The sequence below is a fragment of the Episyrphus balteatus genome, chromosome 4 (assembly GCF_945859705.1).
Source record: "Episyrphus balteatus chromosome 4, idEpiBalt1.1, whole genome shotgun sequence".
In the NCBI taxonomy this organism is placed as follows: Eukaryota; Metazoa; Arthropoda; class Insecta; order Diptera; family Syrphidae; genus Episyrphus; species Episyrphus balteatus.
Genome location: NC_079137.1, coordinates 30,796,759 through 30,818,914, shown reverse-complemented (window position 1 = coordinate 30,818,914; position 22,156 = coordinate 30,796,759). Strand labels below are relative to the sequence as shown.

The following is a 22,156-nucleotide window of genomic DNA, read 5'->3' as shown; positions in this document are numbered from 1 at the left end:
TTGAAATTTTTCAAAAGTATTTTGGAATATTATTTCTAATATATAAATCTTCCAATATATGAAAAAAAAAGCATCAAATTCGAGAAGTCGTTTGTAGGTGGCCCACTTGAGAAAATTTGACTCCTATTTCCTCTGAAGAACTCTATTGGAATAAAAGTTTCTGTACACAAAATTCTTCCAAATCATTTTAAAGTTTTTAAAGAAACACAATTTCCTGCTTTGGGCGTCAAGTTTCTATACTCTATATTTCTATAATTCCTTTCGCCTTTACCAAGTATTCCCTTTAATTTTACACTTGACAAGGCATTAATCTGTCCATATTCTCTATCTCCCTTTTCCCTCTCCAACCATAAAAAAACATACAATTTTCAAAATAAAGTGTCCGCGTAGCGATCACATAATCTTTTACAACTATGCCCTCTGGGAGATTACATGTACTATTTCATTTTCTTCTGTTGGTTCTTTCATATATATACTCTTTTTATGGAGATACTATATACTTCTCTCTACTTCTAACGAAGCATCAATATAATTTTCATCTTCACTACTAGACTCTTGATGACATCAGTTTTTTTTGAATATATACACACTAACCCCCATCATCATATTATAATATTTGCAATGCTCTGTGTCTATATCCTTTTTGGTTCTTTAGTATATTTTCATCCACTCCTCCAGAGCCCCCCAAACAAATGGCGACACAGAGAAGAAAAACAAATAGAAGGACACGATTCGGTGTACAAAAAAAAAAAATTGAAAAAAAAACTCAAGATTACACATAAAAACGAGGAAGAAATTCAACAAATGAATAAACAAGTGCTGGTCGATGTGGCGCCAGGAAACTTGTTACGCACAAAATGTGAATTTCAAATTGCTTCAGTCGAATCGTTAGTCCGTCCGCCGTCCTCGTCGTTGGTCTCAGTTCTTTGGTCGTAGTTCGTAATCGTCCTGCAAATTGACTGCAAAGCGCTCACGTTGTCGTCGAGTCCTTTTGGTTTGGTTTGATGGTGGGGCTCGTGGGGGAGTCGAATTTAGATGGATGGATGGGTAAATTGAAATGAGGCTCAAAACCTCCATCCACTTTCATTTCATCAAGAGGAGTGTGCTGCTACACTCTCTACACATTACACGCCGCCGTTCGAGTGACCACAGTCTGTTGCTCCTTATGGCCCCTGAGTCAAGTCCACTCCCTTTTTTGTTACTCCACAGAAAGGATTCGTATTGGATTGAAACGGAGGTGGCTGTGTGTGTGTACATATTGAGGGTAGGCTGTGGTGAAAGCGTTCCAGCACGTTTTTGCTGTATGAACTCTCTCGCTTTTTGAAAAAAAAATTAACAAACGAAGAAAAAAACACAAGTCAAGCCAGTAGAGAAAAGCTGGCCCATATCGTTTTACATCGAGGCCGAGACTGACATTTGCATTTTCGAAATCGCTTCGAGATTCTAGTCTGTTTTTTTTTTCTTTTCGCTGAATACCAACGTTGATGGTCGTCCTCGACATTTTTCTCTTGCCATACCTCTGGTTATAATGCGAGAGGATTTTTCATTCTGTTTGCTTGTTAGTCCCACCATTGACGCCAGAGATGAGCTGGAAAACGATGATGACGACGTGAATGTCGGCGAAATCCGTCGCCGTGATTTACGATATGGGTAGTCTTTCGACATCTGGGCTGGTAGTGTATAAAGGCTGGTGTAGTACTTTTAAGAGGGATTAAAGAGCAGGATGCACTTCCTGTTGCGATGCTGGTTTAAAAAAATAAATAGTCCTATGTATAGGACTTTGGCAATTAAATTTAGCGAAAAACAATGCATGACAACCATCACACTCCTACGTCCCGTCGGTCGCTTCGTTGTGGTCGTTTTTGTTTTTACCACGCACGTGAAAGAGTGCTTTTCCGGTGTTAATTTCATTATGTCCACAATGGACAGGATTGTGTCATAAAATCCCTGACATGACATAGATATACACATAAAGTGCACTGTCCGTGATTCATTTGTCCCCTCTCGCTCTGGGGTCCTGTTTGACACTACGTGTGAAACAACTATGACAAGATGACAAAAAATTTAGCGAAAAAGGCAGCATCCCCTGGCTTAGAATGTTAAAGCAACTGATGGGGGCGAAAAGAGGGGGTGGGAAAAATCTTAAAAGGATTTTTATTATTCGCAACATGCATCAAGCCAAACACAATTGCACGAAGATGTGGCCTGTTCGTTGTCGTCGTTGTCGGGCGTACTTAGCGCTGCATCACATACCGACATCATCATCATCAACATCAACGTTGTATAAAATTACTTTTTGTCAGGGTTACGACTTGGTCGGTCTGTTTCGTCGAAGCTCGAATCTCGAGTCCTCAAAATAAAAGAGACTCTGTTTTTAGTTTTTTTTTGTTGTTGTTTGTTCATTGTGTCGAATTCAAGTTTCGCCCTGATAAAATGTATTTTCTCAGTGGCGCGCTTTGTTACTACCCATTAAAAGGATCATTACATATCCTTGGCATTTGGCAATGTGTTATATTCTTGTTTCTTATTTTGTCGTTTTTATTTTTTATATTTATGTATGTACACAATCGGATATCCGGAGGTTGAGAGAGAGTCGAGTATGGTTTTTTGTTTTTGATCAGTGGGGTAGTTGTCATGGAAAAAAGTGATGTTATATTCGAGGCTGTTTGTAGGGCCCACGAAAGTTATTTTCAATAAATAAATAAATAAACTGGGCTTTAAGAATAAGTGAACAAAATTATAAATATAAAAAAAAAAATATAAATTTCAAGATTCTAAAAAAAGTTTTGGTATAAACTTAAACTATAACAAATTCTTGATTGGTTGTAAAAAAAATCTTTCAAAACAGACGTATTTTGGCAAAGATTAAGCCATTTAAGGGAATGGAAAGCAAAAATTATAAAAACCGTCATAACTCGAAAACGGGACAAAAACGAGAAAATTCATGGTTTTCGTTTGGGGCGGTGACTGTGGGACACCCTGTATAATAATATTATTTACTTTTTGAGACATAGTAAAATCCTAATAAAAAAAAATGGAAGAAAAACTCTTTGAAAACTTGCCTTACTTGCTGTTACATCGGAGTAATAAACTGTTGCCCCAAATAACTACGTGAAAATATGTAAGAAAGAAGAACTGCTCCGATCAACGAATCGGTCGGAAGCAAATCAAGACCAATTTTTAGCACCAAGTAAACTCCCAAAACGGAGCGTGTCTATCGTTTAGTATTAAGTTGGTTGATAAACTTTGCTAAAAATCGTATTTTTGCCTCTCTACAAAATTTATCAAAATGCCCAAATTCTATAAAGTAGAGTAACTAAAGGTTAAAAAAATAATAATTTTAGGGAACCCGGCCGAACACCTCTGATTATGATGATCTTTTTTTTCAAACGTCGGTAATTAAAAATACTTTAAATTCTATAGATTAAAATTTGCCGCTGTTGCCGTTTTGAAATTTAATTGAAGAATTTTGTGAACAAAAAAATTTTTTTCAAAAATTTTGCTTAAATTTCATAAATTTATTAATGCCAAAAGATTGTATAGGCAATTAAAGGAAAACAATTATATGGGAACGAAGGACAATCTTCCATCGTTTAGGTGATAACTGCAATTTTCTCACAAATTGACTTCAAACACAAAAAAAATATTTGAACACAAGGGCAACACCTACAATATTTAAATATACATTTTTAAAAATCTAGAAGCTTATTCATATTAGTAAAATTAAAGTTAAGTAAATTCAGGAAAGAGTTTTTGAAAAAATGGTAATTAAACTCAGATTTTTGAAAAAAAAAAATTATAAAAAAAATTTTAACATAATGTTTTAAAACTTTTTCGTAACATAAAATGCATTTATTTTTCAATTTTTTTAGGCCACATTTATTATTATTTGAAATTATAAAAAAAGGTCAATATGTATTACAATTTATGAAAAAAAAAAAAGTATTTAATTTTCGAAGAACTTTTTTAATAGAAGTTTTGAAACAAAAAAATTAACTAATTTTTTTTTAAGTTCAACATTTAAATATAAAGTTATTTTTTCTTCATTCTCATTGTTGAAAGTAAAATAGCAAAAGTTTAATGTTCTTATTTGCCAAAGTTTTTGATTAAATCAATTATTTCAATGCAAAAATTCAGTTTTTATCGAAATATCCAATGAAATTGGAGTAATTTTTAATTTTCTTTTCAAAACTATGATATATATTACCTTTTCTTCTTGGGAATTTAACTAATCATATCTATGTCCAAAATATTTATAAAAAAAAAATTCATATTTAAAAAAAAAAAAAGTTTGAAAAAAATTCATTTAGGTAATTTTTTTTAATAAATTTCTTTTTTTAATTCTGAGTTTAAGGACCATTTTGGGTTTTTTAAAATGTGTTTTTTAATATTGTAGGTGTTGCCGTTGTGTTCAAAATATTTATTTTTGCATCGTTTAAGCGATAAAATTGCATTTATCGCTTAAACGATGGAAGATTGTCTTTTATATATTTTTTCCTTAAATTACCTAGAGAATCTTTTGGTATAGTTTATTTTATGAAATTTAAGCAAACAAAATGGTTTTGTTCAAAAAAAATTTAATTTTAATTTAAAAAAACAATACGGCAACACCGGCATACAGACGTTTGAAAAAAAAGATCATTAAAATCAGAGCTGTTCGGCCATGTTCCCTAATAATATGCTTTAGTTACTTCACTAATAACCTTTATGAAGTTTGATAGACACATCTTTTTTATCAATGATGGGCGAAAGCAAATGAAAATAACATCTTCCATAAAATTAAGCCCTTAATTTACATTGTTAGTGTTTGTCAAATATGAAAAAAAAAATATTTTTTTCAAAACAAAAATAGTAACAAAAAATTTTGAGAAAAAAATCACTAAAAATTTCTTTTTAAAAATTTTGAGTTTGAAACTTTATTTTTCCATAAATATTTATCCAAAAACTCCATTTAATAGAAAAAAAGATATTTTTTGTTGAAACTTTTATCATGTAAAGTTGACTACTTTTTCCTCCGGAAGAAAAATATTTTTTTTTAACTCAGCATAGATTTGGAAAGTTCTTAAAATGTTATATTGAACGAACAAATGTCACATTATAATTTGACATCTAAACAAATAATGAATGTTAAAGAGCATAATTATCCACTTCTTCGCCCTAAGCTCTTTGACATTAAAATACACCACTGAGCTTGGATGCACCTTGTTCGGGGGCAAGGATTTTGTTTGTTATCCCTTATACACCCTGTGCAACCACCATAAAGTTTATATTTTGTTTTTGAAACATTTTTAGGGTAGATGAAGAGATATACAAATATATACATATACTATTTATACATGCATACAAACATACATGAATTGCATATAAAAAAATAAAGCTGATACCAAGCTGTTGGCTGTTAAGTGGCATTTACCATCAGTGAACATCCTTTTTTTTGTTATTGTTGTTGTTATTTTTGTTGCTTTTGAATAGCTTGTTGTTTGTGGCAGAGAACAAAAGACCAAGAACGAAGAAGAAGACGTTACTGCATTGAGCTATAAGCTGGCCTTTTGTTTTTTGTTTTTTTTTTTTTTTTCTTTTTTATTTTGCTCCGTTACGCTAAGCGCGCAGTGATATCCTTTCTGCAATATGTCCTTTTCACTCTAAGATTTCATGGGAATTGTTGTGATTGTGTCTTTTGTTTTACAATTTCAACTTAAATACGTTTATATGTATGAAGATTTTCTTATAAAATAAGAAAAAAAATATATAAATAAACTAAAGCAACTATACGAAGAAATAGGGGCGTTGCGTTGTTGTTATTGGATGTTTTGTATGTTAAAGCTTTAAACTGCGATTTTATCACTGTTTTTCGATTAGTAGGGGAAAGTGGCCTAAAATGGCACCCCAAGGTAAAATGGCCCCCTTGCAAGAAATCGTAGAATCGAAAATAATTTGAAAGTTTTATGAACGCAATTCTTTAGTTTATCTGGCAAAACCAACATATACGAAATTTCAGGAACTTCAAGATATTATTTGGAATTTGACAGGTCAAACTATCTCTATCCACATCAAAAAGTACACTCGTTAAAATTTTGTGAAATTTTTTTTGCAAAAAAAAAGTATAAAAAACATTGTATTTTGGAAAAAGAAGTTAATGTGTGTACGCATGAAGTATTTCTTATTAATTAACTGAAATAAGTTGGTTTAAAAGGATTTTAAATTTTTTGGTGTAAAAATTAAATTGAAAAAACTCAAAATGGGCAAAATGGCCTACTTAGTGCTCGGGTAAAATGGCATACCTATTTCACATGTCATTTTAAATTTTTTTTTCACATTTTCATTTTTTTAAAGGAAAATAGTTGCTATTTATGAACGATGTACAGAGAGGAAGTCCTGGACTGAGGAAACCCTTGATTCCGTCAAAAATGTAGAAAAAGGCTTCCAAAACACTCAAAGTTGCAAAAACTACAAAAAAGAGACGAGCAACCAACATGAACTGGGTTTTGAATGACTCGATGAAAGATCTGGGGGGATTAAGCACCACTTGTTCCAAGAAAATGGAAAAGAAGCCCTTTGATTCAATTTTGCATTTAAAATCACGTATGTTTGGACAGTGTGCCATTTTACCCGGGTAAATTTGATCAGTGAAATTTGTAGACGTCTTGAAAATTAAAAAAATTAAATACTTTTTGGAACTTTTTCAACTCGCAAATGAAAAAAATGTGAGAGTAATATATTAAACTTTGAAAAGTATATAGCATTTAAGTTTTAATGCTACTGTTTTTCGAGATATAGGACATTTTCCTTAGGGGGGCCATTTTAGGCCACCTTCCCCTATGGGATTTTTTATGCGAAAATCTATTTCAATGTTTGTTACAATATATATAAATCCAAGATACTTTGTTGATGACAAAGGTAAATAAATTGCCCAGAGATAAGAATCTGTTAAACCTGAGCTCACAATACTTTACTTTTGAATTTCTATGGACTGAAAGAAATTTATGGTAACCCTTATAATGCTTACTTTATGACTTTTATGATATCAGTTGTGGTTATGTCTAAAAAATCTATAGTTTCGACGCGATTAGAATAGAAAAACTGGTGAAATTTACAATCTTCCAACTTTTAAAGTTACAATATTTTGTCTATAATTTACAAAAATCACTTGTAATCTAAGCCCAGTGGCTGACGATGACGTTGTCTCCAAGTCAGCAATAAAATGTACAAAACTGCAATAAAGTCTGCATTTGTCATGCTTTATACATATTTCATTTGTGACCTGTCAATTGTCGCCTCTCATCTTTCTTTCGCTATCTATAATCTGCCATCTATTACATCACAGGGAAAAATAAGCCACTCAGAATCAAGATGATCCTGTTCTTAAATTTATCTTGTTAAAATAATCAGATTTCTTATTGAAATAAATAGAATCTCTTTAAACTCTGTTAAAATCAAAGTAATCTTCATTTTATTTCAATAAGATTTTTCTTCTTAAAACAATTTTAGTGTATCTACTATAAGAACAAAATGATTTCAAATTAATTTTATGAGCATTCTTTTTAAAATTAAAAGATTAAACAAAAATAAAAGAATGTTCGATTTAATTCAAAAGTTTTTTGTCTTTTGGGCATAAATTTTACAGATTTTTCCGCTAATTTAAAAACGGCAATGGAGAAATCCAGTTATTTTTATATAAATTCCATTTTTTTTAGCATGACTTGTAAAAAATTTTAAACTGTATTTTTTGTTTACTTTTTCAGGTAAGATAAAAAAAATCTGTTTTACGAAAAAAAAACCGTGAGTATTTAAATAAAACAACATTATCCTTCTCCTGTAATCTTATATATAAAAATGAGTTCGTTAAGTGTGTGTGGCCGATAAACTCGCGTTTGGCTGGTCCGATTTTGGTAATTTTTTGTTTGTTTGAAAGGTATTAATATGTAGATGGTTTGTATAAAAAAAATAATACCTTTTCTCCCACTTTCACATAGCTGTCAATTTGTACGAGTGAAAAAACACTCCCGCCAAAACATTGCTTTCATTTGTGATAGGGTCAACCGATTTGTAGGCAAAACATTGTGCATTTATATAGTTTAAAATTGTTGCATTGATTTCAGAAACATTTTTATTTGTAACAGCCATTATTGCACGTTCACTCAGCCAAGTATGATTTTTGTAATTTGTCTTTATACTTGGAAAAACACTGAATCAATTCATTTTTTGAATTTACATTGAAAAAATTGTTTTGAAGTGTAATTCGGCCTTCCGAATCAAGTGCCGCTATTCCATTAACAATGTCCAATAACTGCATAAATTTCAATAAATTGGTTAATGTTCATTACAATAAACCAGTCTTTTTTCGGTTTAAATGTATTTTCAAACAGGTTCTATTTTTTTTTAAAGTGCACTCAGCGAAGCGGGTGGGGGTAAGCTAGTATTGAATAAAATCCTTTTTTTATAACTCTACTAAGTTAAATAGCTACTTGTATATTTTTATATAATTTCAAAGTAATCCAATAGAATTTTTCTCTTCAGTGCATTTCCTATAAGAAAGGAGAGGGAAAAAAAAACTCAATCAGTTTATCTCTTAAAGTATCTTCTGCATAAAACTGATTCAAAGCACAAACTGCATTTTGATTTTTTTTTTTTAGTATTTCTCAATCAATCGCCACTTTGTATATACACACTTATTCTATCTAGATTCTTGCAGGATGATTTTTTTTATTCTCTTCTTCTACTCCTGGGCTTTATGCCTCAAAAGCCAGTTTTATCAAACTTTTTCCATATCCATTCACTTCAAAGGAAAATAGAAGATAGCTACCTACCTACACATGCACATAGATAGAATTTTTTTTATGAAGAATAAAAAAAATAAAAGAAACCATTATCGTCCCTCATAAGGTGGATGAAATAAAATTTGTCCTCTTGGTGAAATGTGTTGCGGTGGGAGAGAGAGAGATGGTGCTGGAAGAAAACTTTTTCCCGAACCTTTTGTTCAAGTGTATAAAAATGAAAAGACGCTTTCAATCACTTACTTTTTCCTCTACATTAATCCGTGATGGGTCCTCACTTCGCAAAACTCATTTAAGAATTTTAATTTTTTTTTCTCTCTCTCTCTCTCCTACTACAACTGCCCTAGGTAGAGTCTATGTATTTTTTTCGTTTTTCTATTGCTCTCTGTCAGCAAAGTAGAGTCGAGTCCTTGGGAGTCCTGTCGTCAGTCATCCTAATCCAATCTTTTCGATAAAATTTTAAATTATATCCATCGCTCGTCACCCCTTTTTTTCCTACTGGACAGTAGTATCTGATGATTTCAATGTACCCATATAATACAGTCCCAACGTTGGGCGCCACTTTTTTTTTTTATTTAATTTTTTTTTTAAACAATATTCTCTGGAGTAATTTCCAATTCCTTATTAAACAGGAGCATATTTAAGATTTAAATAGTTGAAACAAAAGGGTGGCAAGTTTCATTTCCTTTCTGTGTTGGCTGGTGGCGGTAAAGAGTGACTGTGGCAGTGTTTGGTGACGGTACAAAATGGAAAACTATTTCCGGGCTACGGGCTAAAACTTGGAATTGAAATAGAGAACAGGATGTCATTATGTTAAACGTTGTGTTGTGCGACAGTTTCTCTTCTCACACAAATTCTTCTCTGTATATGTGCTGCAGTAAAACCTTTTCAAGCAGCACAGTTGCAGTAGAAACAGTAGCAACAGCAGCAGCAGCATTATCGGGGGACCGATGATGATGATGATGAAGATGGTACCACCGTTCGTGCTGTTAATTAAAACTTTTAATTCCAGTTGAAAATTTTATCTGGGAAATTAAGTTTGAGAGTGAGTGCGCGCTCCACTCCAGAGCGCAAAACGAAACGAAACAACTGTCCTACTGTATACGTCGTCGTTGTCGGCCGACATCGAGTCTCGGGTTCTCCAAGTGGACAGGATAAAATTCTATTTTTCAATTCTTTATTCCAGGGTTGTTATTTTTGTTATTTCATTTTTTTTTTTCATTTTTTGAGTGGACGGCACGCGAAATTGTAATTATTCCAAGTGAATAAGGCAAGAGGGGGTAAAGGAGTAAAGTAGGTAACTGAAACTTTTTTGTTGTCCCACAGAGGGATGAATGGTTATTATATGTAAGTGTTCCCACCCGCCTTCTTGAAAAGTCCATCATTATTGTAGAAAGGACAATGATTTCCTCTTTGTATTGCTTTAATCTGTGTGCTTTTTTTTTTCTTACATTTTTTTGTTTCTTAGCTTAGTAAGGATTTTTTATTTATTTTATTTCATCTCTCCTGCTGCCATCAAACGGCCAGAATTTAAGGTCCACATTGTTTTTGTGGTAGGAAAATGTTTTGGACTAATTATATTTTATCAAAACCAAAAACAAAGCACTAAAAATATGTCTTCTTCCTTATTTTTTTTGGCTTGTTGTGTTTTGTTGTTATTGTAATTGGTGCAGGACAATGGTTGGTTTTTAATTAAGTAAGCTACCAGAGGCAGCGGTTACCATCACCAACCGGTGAATTTTTTTTTTAAACAATACAACAAGAGTCAAGGGTAGAAATAGTTGAGGTGCACACGACTCGTTGAATACGGTTATTTTTTTATTAATATTCTTGCCTTGAAAATAAAAGAGGATTTTATTTTCTTGAAGACGAACAAAGATTGCAAATAAAAGGAAAGGAATAATCACCAAACGGAGTTTTTTTTTATTTTTTATTTATACTCGTCGAGTTTAAAGACTGGGTTAAATTAATTCTTTATTTTCTTTAAATGACCAATTCCAAAGCTTCCTTCTGAGGTTTTGAGAAAATATTGTTTAACGGTTTAGCTTTATATTGTTTTAAAGTGATTGAGCTTATTTAATTTTGTTTAGACGCTATCTCTTCCTCAAAGAATTAAATTTGGCAAAGTTAATTTTATGACGTTCATTGAGCCATTTATACATATAACATTCCGCAAATCAGTCTATCTGTACCTATAAGGAACTAAAATAATAGACCCATAAATTTCAAACTTGATATAATGCGTTTTTAATAATATTTGAAGTTTTGTATCAAAATCTTAAGAGCCATTTTGGAGAAAATTAAACTTGTAAAAAATTTCGTCCTAAGGTTTTGATAAGAAATTTCGTATATTAATTTCATTTAAGGTCTTCTTATGAAAAACGGTTTTTGGAATAATGACGAATTTTTCTTGCACAAAATATATTCTTACAGTTTTAATATAAAAGAAAATAAAATCAAAAAATTAATTCTTATACAAATTTAAATTTTTTGCTACTTTAACTCTACTGTAACTCATATTCAAATTTCTATTAAAATTACCTTTGTTGATAAATAAAATTCTTGGATGGAATGATATCATAAAACGCAAAGGGTAACAAAAAACATGGGTTCACTTCTGAATTTTTTACTTGCGATAGGTACTATAACGCAAGGATTCATAAAAAAATTGATGATAGAGAATGCTCTAACGATTTCGATTTTTAAAAATCTAGCTATTTAAATTAAAAAAAAAAAACATTTTTAGAACCATTTTGCTAACGGTAGGTACTTTTTCAAAGACCCTTTATCTTGATTTCTGACTTTCTTGAATAAATAGCTCCTCAACCGATTTAAATGAAAATTTTCAAAGGTACATAAGTATTTGAGTATTCGTTAAATCAATATTAAAAAAAAAAAAACACAATTAAAAAATTTATTTTTGGAAAAATCAAATTTTTGGCTTGAAAAAAAAATTTTGAAAACGGATGATTTTTTTTTTAATTTTTTTTTTTGTTTTTCATTAAAATGGCAAAACAATTTGTTTTTCCAAAAATGTTTGAAAAATTTTATTTATAAAAATTATTTTGTAAAATATCTGTAAATTCTTTATAAAACAAGAAAGTAAATGGTTTCAACGTCAAAAATATGTTTTTAAAATTTGAAAAACAAGTTTTATTTTTTTTTACATTTCTTCTATATTTTCTCTTTAAAAAATAAATTAAATGTACAAAGCTTCAACATTCTAAGCAAGTTTAAGCATAAGAGCAAATACGTCCGACTCATGCCTTGGAAATTGTCCAAAGAAATAACGTTGCACCATTCTTGCAATTTCTGTATTATCATAGAAAATTTGATACTCTCGATTATGTGTTTCTTACTTCAACCTTCTTGGTACCTAATTTTCGTAAGTACAGAGGTTTTATCTAGATATTATCATCTGAAGATGCCTATTCTTTTTATTGAATGGTCGGTAACGGAAATAGAGCTTAAAAAAAAAACTATACTTTTCTAAAGGACTATTGTTTGCTTATTCCGAGCCCGTCGTCAAAATCTTACTGTCTAGTGGCTTGTCACGTTTTTGAAATACTTGAATATTAACAGGTCGAAAACTCGTTTTCTGGTTAATTCTGACGTCGAAATACATCATCGTAAAATTTTGATTTGCAAAACTACTTATGCAATCTCAGAATGCCATCGTTTTAAATATGCATATTTATTTTTTTAAGATGATTTTTATCAAAGAAATTGGAAATATAAAGTTGAAGTTTGCGACTTCCGATTTGAATTAAAAAATACGAAAAAAATATATTTTTTTTTTAAATTAAAAATTAAAAAGTTTTTAATTTAAAATTAGTTTTTGAGACCGAAATTAATTGATTAGTATAATAAGTCAAAAACAAGGTATGATAGAATAAATCTGTAAATAGTTTTGAATTCAGCACACTAAAGATAATTTAAATCATATAACAAAGTTCTTGCTTCCTACTTCTTTTTTGTTTTTGCTGACCAGTGCATAAATCGTCTTGATTTTCATAGTTATAAAATTTCAATTCATCACCTGTTTTAATAAGTTACATTTTGACCCTGTTGAGCACCCAAAACATTGTTCAATATTCTAATTGAGCATTATTGTGCCCTCTACCCAGTTTTAGTTCTTTTATCTTAAAACTTTTTTCATACTTTTTCTCAATAATCCCAATTAATTTAGTGACAAGATCATTGAACTGTGATTCTGACTATAAAGTCATAAAATAAGTCCACAACTCAAATTAAATTTTTGATTTTTTTACTCTCATCATAACAAAACAATAAGTCATATATTTCAACTTTGTGATTGTACAAAAATATTGCTTTCGTAAATTTTTTTCAATATTTAAACAGTATTGACTGAAATAATATTTAAACCGGATTTATCAGTTCACCGAATTGACTCTTTTTGGCTCTTAAAATATTCATTTAAATTTTTAAATATGTTAATTTATGTCCAGCCACAATAAGTCCCATTGGCAGTGAGTCAGTCAGTCAGTCATCCTGCTGCCTCAACATCATCAAACTTGAATAAATGTCTGCCATGTCCCATCAGTCAGTGGTTTGTTGTGAATTTATTTCAACACAAAAAAAAAACAATGAAACATAAAAAAAAAAATCATTTAACTTCGTTGCATTATTAAATTACCGAGGAAAAAAAATAAAAAATTAAAATTAAAAAAAAATAAAAAATCCCTCAGGATGATAAATCCCACCTCACCTGATGGTGGGAAAAGGATTATTACCTAGATATCGCGGTAGCTTTTTGATGGTCAAAGTCACAGGAGTCAGTTTAAAATTACCTACATAACAAAAAATTGTTTCATGATACAAAAAAAAGAAAAACAATAAAGACAAAAATTACCAACAACAACAATAACATCATGAGCAAAATGAAACACCAAAAACAATGTGCGGTGTGCCGACGACGGTAACAGGATGTTCGATTCAATGAAGTCATCGATCCTTAAATTCCACACATAACAATCCACTCTGGGTACTTGGAGGGGATTCAAGCGAATTTTTACCCTCTAAAGACAAAAAAAAACAAAATGAAAATAAAATACAAAAAAAGGGACTACTACCATGATTCTGTTATTTACCCCCAAATCGTGGTTTCCAGGAAGAGGTCTCTCTGGTGGTGCGGCATTTGCGTTTTTTTAACTTTTTCTTCCATCGTACTCGTCGTCCTATTTGAATCCACAATTCAGATTCCTTTTCTTTTGTTTTTTTTTGTTTAATTTTTTTTTTGTAATCGTTTTGTTTTCCGTGCAGGGAAAGCTCCTCTTTCATTTCATTTTCCAATCACCGTCATCGATTTTTGTTTTGCTTTTTATAACTACCTTCACAAAACCTACCCACCTACTCGCCGCCCTCTTGAAATGATGGTTTTTCCATTGTTGTATTATTTCAATTTTTTTTAACATTCTTCTTAAAGACTGTATTGGTTTTGCGAAATAAAATTCGAGCTTTTAACCATAGACGCTAGTCTGTTAGAGTAATAACAGCAGGTTTATACGACCTGGCTGAGCATCTCATATTTTTAAATCTTCACCCCTTCCTTTCGTTATCCTTAAATTTTATATATAGAGTGCAAAATCTGGACGATTATATTGTGGTAATCGAAATGGGCACACATCTGAATATTTGCGGTATACGCGAGTTTCCTGGGGGGGGGGGAGTTGTTGGTTGTTGGAAATGCTGCTTCTGTTTGATGCTGATGTTGCTGCAAGCTCGGAAATTGAATGATTTGAGTTGAATGAGTGAAGACTGTGAAGAGGAGGATTGTAGAGACGAAAGGGACATGACTAAGCCTCGACGAATTGATTTCTGTGACAGTAGAGTGCCAAGAGTAAGCAGTTTAATTGTTGTTCTTCATCCCTGATGATGGTGATGGAATGGAATTTTGCACCACACATTGAAAACTGGGGGAATTTCTACGTGTGATGTAGTATGTTGTCTTTCTATCTTTGTTTTTGTTGGAACAAATACCAGGAAGAAGTGTTTTTTTTTTTTTTTTGTTTATTTAATTTTATTTTACTTTGTTCACTCTTTTGCTTTGTTGTTGTGCATTGATTTGAAAATAGAGTTTGGGTATACTTGGTTGGTTGTCCTTTTTTTTTTGTTTCATTTTAATAAGATGGCTCCCTTTTTGAAAGGATCTCTGTGGTCGTATTAAATACATAAATGCTTTTACCTTTATCAATATTTAAAAAAGCAAAGATTTTTAAGAAGATGAAGATTAATTTTTTTGTTCGTTCCTTTCTTTTTTTTCTCGTTTTATAAATTGAATTATAGTCCGGAAATTACTTCAAGTTCAATGTTATTTTTGGATGCCAAAACAAAATTGGTCAGGGTATAGAAATGCTTAGAGCTTTGCTTGTTTTTGTACTTTTTTTTTCTGTGAAATTTGATTTTTTTTTACCTACCAAATGACAATCGGCATTTAAACCCCACTCTGTAATCAATTATAAGTTCAAAGGAATCTTTTTACCAGCTATTAGTATTTAGCATTTGTTTTATTGACAGATACAAAAATTTCAAATTTCAAATTACCAAATTTCTGTTTAGTTTTTTTTTTAATAATTCCTTTAATGTAGAGCTTTTTATTTATTTTATTCGTTTTAGAAAAAGCTTTGCCTTAAATAAATAGTTAAATTGTGCACTTCGTGGAAAAAAATTAAATATGCACCACTCACTGGTAAAATTTTTATTGCAAATAAATGTATTTTGAATTGAAAAAATTTATTGTAAATAAAAAATTTTCTGCATTGAAAAAAGATTTTAAATATTTGTCAAATTTCTTACAATTTTTTACAATTTTGACCGTACATTAGCTATTTCAACTATATTTTTGAGCCAGCCTAATGTATGGTAAAAGTAAAATAACCAAAATTGTAAGAAATTCGACAAATATACAAAAAATTACTGTACACAATTTGCATTGAATTTTTCTTTTTCAATGCAGAAAATATTTTATTTGCAATAAAATTTTGTTTTTAATGAAAAATATTTGTATATGCAATTTTTAATACGAATATTTTTCAGTTGCAATAACATAATTCAAATATTTTAAATTTCTTATTGCTCCTTAATTTAGGATTACCTATGAAAAAAATGTTTGTTTTATTTTTATTTAATTTCATAAAATTTTAAGTTGGTTATTTTCAGACTTAAAACAACTAATACCACAACAGCATAATAAGGTACTCCAAAAAAGTATAAAAGTTTTAAAAAAAAAGGCTTTTGTTTAAAGAGAAATAAAAAAACAACAGTTTGAGAAAATTTGATTTTATTTATGCTCTCAAGAACCCTGTTTTTTTAATTCAAATTGTAATACTTTTCGATATAACTTCAACTTTCAAATCTTTTATATTTTTTTAGAAACTGCAATAACAGAGCATGTTTTTTTTAAATAATACACTACCTAGTGTCACACCATAAACTTTTTTTTTAGGGCTGTGCTCTCAAACAAAAGTAAGAAATTGAGTTTTTTTAAAACTTGGAATTGTTAAAATAATTTGTAGCGAAATGGTGTATTAAATAAAAAATGTTTTGATTTATTAATTGTTTACAATTATTAGAAACTGTTTTAGCAAAAGAATTGTTAAAACAAATCTCAAGTATAAGCGGAGGTAGCATAATACTGTTACAGAGAAGGGATTTTCTAAATTTTACGAAAACTGCATTAAATTGAAAACCGTAAGAATTTTGGATGAACAAGTTAACAAATTCTGTAAGGTACCAAATTCCATTATACTTTTGGGACACCATATTTCACAAAAAATGCTAATTTTGGTTTAGTAACACCAATTACTCTGAAGTATAATAGTCCTTGCGAATATGCAATTTAAAATATGAATCACTTTCGTCCGAATTTTTTCTTGGTTTTGTTCGTCCTTAAACTTGTTATGATTGCATAAGAACTTTTCTCGATTAACGATGAAAATGGGAAAACTTCAGAGAGATTACACAAATAATATTAAAACCAAAAAAAAATATTTTCTCTGCTCACTAGTTTAAACATCAACTCCTTCTTTTCATTATTCAATCCATCTGTTGCCTTTAGAACTCAAAAGTATTACGTTGCTTAAACTTTAAGTTTCCACAAAAAAAAAAAAAAAATAAAAAAACACCTTAAAAAAGCACCCACCACTTTCCACTCTCTGTACAAGTATTTTCTTCTCTTCATTAGAGAATCTATACGAGAGTATAATATAGTGGTCTATATACCACTCTCCAAGGAATGTATTTGAACAGTTTAAAAAGAACTTCTTTGTTCATGGAGAACTCAAACGACAATTTACTTTATCCTTCCCTCTCTCTCTCTCTCTGCTTTTATCCATAACCTATTGTATAACCAAAGCTATTCAATTGCTCGCTTCTTGCTGTTATACTTAGTAAAATTACATTCCACAGGATCCCACAGGACAACCTCCAACCGACCAGACCAGAACAAGCAACACGAAGCCTTTACTTAAAACAAAAAAAGTAAAAGCAAAAAAAAAAACATACAGCTAAATGCATTTTCTCGATTTTCTAATTAGGACGAAAAAATTCCTTCAATTCAATCACCACACTCTGGATACACACGTGGTGATAGCGGTAGCAAAAAGGTGGGATAGTAATATGGTATTTGTAGAGCATCAAGACTCTCCTGGCAAACCCAGGAGATAATGTGTTAAGAACTAGGACTTCCTGTGTATCATGTCCTCCTCCTCCTCTTGCATTGATGTTCTCTCCTTTTTCCAATTAAATATCCCAAAGCTTGTACTGTACACTCGGCATCGGGATGGGACTCTCGGACTCGGATGGAACTCGGACGTTTGTATAACGGCATAGGAATGTAGCTGCCCAATCAAGGATGCGAAGTGAGGCAAAGCGAAACGAGCACGAGTTGGAGTATTGTGTTGATAGTAGTGGTCTTCATCGTTGTCGTCCTGTCTGTAGTCGTCCTTCGTCCTTAGTCCTTATATGGCCAGCAGCAGGAGAGCTCTAATGATATCGTCACGTTCTTTGGATTGTTTGATGTCACATGCGATTCTTCGATATATATCGACCACCAAGGTGTCCTGTTTATCCTTTCCACCCCACTCCATCTCTTCTTCCCTTCCAACCAGCATAATGTTTGGATAGAAAGGACGACACATTGTGTAAGAACACAAAAAAGACGTCCTTATCCAGTGTGTGTATCTAAATAAAACAATAACAAATATGGATGTTGTTGTTGTTTTTGTTGTTTGTTCTAGCAACAACCATCATCAGCGTTCGGGCCGACCGACAGAGCGCGGCAGAAGGCCATCAGGACACACTGATAACGAGCACAATAACTCCGATCCGATGTGTAAATGCAGGACGGATAAACCTATTGGAACTGCTGTTCCTGCTGGTTGTTGAAATTCGATGTGGATGGGGATTGGATAGAGTAGAAATGGTTGGGAAGAAATTTGAGCTTCAGTGTTTTTTGATTGATGACCACTTTAATTGCGGATATTAAATGACAGTTTGGTTTCGTCCTTGTTGCGTTGTTGCCCTCGCCTTTCATTGTCCTGTCCTGTCCTCCTTGTCATTGTCATTTCGTGTTTGCACACACATTATTGTGCAGAAATCCATCCCCAAAGCGGGTTGATTTCAACTTCAACACACACACATCCAGCTCAACACTGCACACACCGACACACTTCATTAGTTTTTCCTTCGGCTTCGGCACTCCCACCCGCACTCAAGCTAGCTTTTACGCTTTATGTGTTTGTGCAAGGACACTGTTTCGCTATCACCGCGCGTTCACTATACAAGTATATTATGTAAATAAGTGCGGGGCACAATGGAGAAAAAGTCTCAAATTTCACGCATTTCAACAGCACGAAAATATAACCCAAGACCATGGGATATGGCTTGGCCATGGCACAGCTCAGTAAAAGCAACAGCAGTGAAAATATATACATATACAAAAGCCAGGAATTAGATGCGACAACAATGCCAAGCCAAACCAAGCCAGGCCAGGACAGACCAAGACCGTCCAGGACAGCAAAAGAGAAAAGCAGCAGGAATGAACTGAAAAATATGACCGACCACCAACGATTGCCTGCTGCTGCCTTGAAAGCAAAGAAGGACATTTCTTAAAATCTTTGTGTGTGTTCTTTCTTTTTTATCTGTTCTGTTCTCTCTGGCTGTTTTTTGGACTTGTGGGGATTCGGGTGTGCATGATGCATGCATGCACATCAAGCCCCTAGGGGTTCAAACCCCAACCCTCATAATTGTGCCCACCGAACACATTGCAAGTCATATCCAGTGTAGTCGAGTGGGACTGGCAATGGGGACTGCATTCAAGAGTTCTGAATGCTTCCTGCCTCTCATGCCTTATTCGTTAGTGTGTGGTTGATGGTTATTCGAGAATCGAGAGCATCAGAGGCGTCTTGGGTTTTCGTTCGTTCGTTGTTTGCGGTTAAATTGATTATTAAAGAGGTGTGCGCACTGGATGGGAAAATATGTTTTGGATAAAAAAAATAAAACTCTACCGAACACCATCAGTGCTCTCTTACTACCAAGTCGGTCGTCTATAGAAAAACATATAGCTTGATGACGACGTCGAGAACGACGGCGACGATGACGACGACGTCGACGTAGAGTAATCAGATACTTTTTTGTGGCACAAGGGGCAGAGATGAATAATTAGACCAGTGGAGCTTAAAAAGGATTTAGAGTAATAGAAGGGCGGTTGTTTTTTTTTTTTTGCTTTTCTTTGTTTTTTATGATCGTTTACTGAGTTAACTTTTGGTTCCTTTATTATGGTATTTGAGACGAAGAAACAAGGATTCATAACAATTTTTGGGTAAAGAAGCAATCAATATTTAAAATTTTTTTGTTATAATGACTGAGTCCTTTCTTTAATTACATGAATTGCTTTTGAAGGTTTAATTTTATGTTTTTTTATTATTTTTTTTTTTTTTATTTATTACTTTTCTGGTTTTTATTGCCCAATATGTACCTACTCGAAAAGGTTTTTTCTTTAGAAAGTGGGTTTTATGATAGGCTTTTAAACGATGAAGACAGTTGGTTTGTCAATAATTAGGTTACAAGACTTTTTTTTTTAATTTAATCTTTTTTTCCTAAATATTAATGGAGACCCTTTTTTAAAGGACACAGTTAAGTAAAAGTGGATAATTTTAATTTTCAAAGTAGCCTTGATTTGAGCAACGTATTAAGCTTAAAATTTAACCTTTAGTTCTAGCTCCAAAAAATTATTAAAGGAGCTTTGTTTTTTCCCGAGATTCGTTTGATTCGTATAGGTCCAGGTTTTGAGTTTAGTACTTGTTTCAAAGTCTGGATCTTCAGGTAAAACGAGTTCGTATTCAGCCCATCGAACCATAGCTCTAGCCCTTGTCAACGAAATTAGTGAGACGATTTTATGCTCATATTGAACTTGTATTTATGGGCTAAAGTAGCCAAAAACTGAAAAACTCGGATATTTTTACACATTTTAGGTATTTTGGACAATGACACTCAAGTTCAATAATTTAGAATGTTCATTGTGCTATAACCATAAACAACTTAGCAGAAAATTAGAACTTCTACATTTAAAACCAATTATTCCTGTACAGAAACGACAAAAGTAATTGGAATAGTATACATAAAAGGAACTTTTTTATTCAAGTTTACTTTCCATTTTAAAACAGGAAAAAATTAGAATTTAATCGTAACAAACGTTCTAAAGTCGTTTCATTTCGTATTTTTGTTGAAAATGCTATGACCCTTTCTTCCTTTATTTGTATGAGTTATTTCCAATGAGTGTACATGTCTATTATTTCATGCGAAGAAAAAAAAGTATTATCCAAGGGTACTGTTTGTTCGTTTGTTATGTTTTGAAATTTGAAAGTAGTCTGAGTAAAAAATTTTTTCTCAAACCCGGATCCAGGGGCGTTTTCAGTACTCATATAACTACACGGAATGATTTATAATAAAAGACCTTAATGAGAACACTTTCTGATTAAATTAGTATAAATCTAACAGAAGGTATCTTCTTCATTTAATTTGGTGCTGTTATGATCTCGTTGTCGGTCGACGGGTATAGGTACGGTGACCATATTTCTATAAGCGAAACCCGGGACAGATAAAAAATTCTTTGGATCGTTTTGAAAATATTGATTTTTCAAAAAAAGTAAAAACATAAAAATGCATACGATAGTATCATCGCTATCTGTCAATAAATTGCACTTGATTTTTTTTTAAATGTTAAATTTTCCGGATACTCTCTGTTTCAATTTCAGTCTTTTTTTCCTTGCATACTTGATTTATGTTGATTGGATCTTTATAAAATGAACGGGTTTTTAAGTTCCTAGCATTGATTTGATTTTTTTTGTTTCAAGCTTTTTAATGGTGCAATTAATATTCATGTATGTCAATTAAATCCTAACCAATGATCGTTTTTACAGAAAGCAAAGTTTGATTCCATTTTTTTTTTGCTCCTAAGTGTATTTTATGGGAGCATTTTTTTTTTTAAATCATTTTAGTCGTTTACGAAATGTGAAATCAAGAAAGCGGTTTAATAATAGGGTATTGTTAATAATTTCTAAAGAACTAGGTATGTTTAAATAAAAAATGTGAGAGCTGTTTAATATTTTAATTTTATTTTAAATGATTTGAAATCGATAATCTTGAATTCATCTTTTAACATGCTTAAAAGTTTTGAAATTTAGCTTGCTTTTTTACTCTTCCATATGTTGCTCATTATCCGAAAAAAAAAACTTTTTCCGTTGTAGCCTTTCAACCTGACAAACACAAGCTGGAAGCAGCTTACTAGGCATAATGCTTTTAAAAAAACTTATTTTCAACCACTGTTTTCTTGTTTTCCGTGCAAAGTATTTAAGATTTTGAATTAAAAAATCAGAAAATTTGCAAATACGGGACAATCGCGGGACAGATAACAAAATATGGGCCACTTGTACGTCCCGGGTTTCCTAAATAAAAACCTGGGAAAAGCTGTAGAAATACGGGACGGTCCCTGGTAAACCGGGACGCATGGTCACCATAGGTATAGGTAATATGCCTGCCAAAAATAACTTGCATCAATATTTTATTGTAGTTCTTCGTAATTCTTCGAGCTTTTGAGCAATTGAAAACTTTTTCCAATATTATAATGTTAAATTTTATAAATATTAACGAATCATAGGTATTACACTGCACAACAAGGTTTTGGATGAATAAACTATACAGTACTTTTCCAAGGATTTTTGGTGTGCTGAACTCGAATACGGTTTCAGAAATATTCTATCAGCTCTAGTTTTTAAAATATTGATTTTAGAAAATTCAAAAACACGTTTTTGGCTGATAGCTCTGGTCAACAAAATTTGACTATATTTGATATGTCCCTATCG

General features: G+C 31.8%; 1 protein-coding gene and 1 long non-coding RNA gene across 3 annotated transcripts in view; both read left to right on the top strand.

The window, feature by feature from the left end:
* LOC129917867 (matrix metalloproteinase-2) overlaps positions 1–22,156 on the top strand; it is a 319,353-nt gene that overhangs the window by 139,515 nt on the left and 157,682 nt on the right. The window lies entirely within an intron of this gene.
* LOC129917882 (uncharacterized) overlaps positions 1–22,156 on the top strand; it is a 44,713-nt gene that overhangs the window by 19,906 nt on the left and 2,651 nt on the right. Inside the window, exon 3 of the long non-coding RNA XR_008772891.1 lies at positions 7,743–7,779. This is a non-coding gene — a long non-coding RNA (uncharacterized LOC129917882). The remainder of the gene's footprint in view (positions 1–7,742; positions 7,780–22,156) is intronic.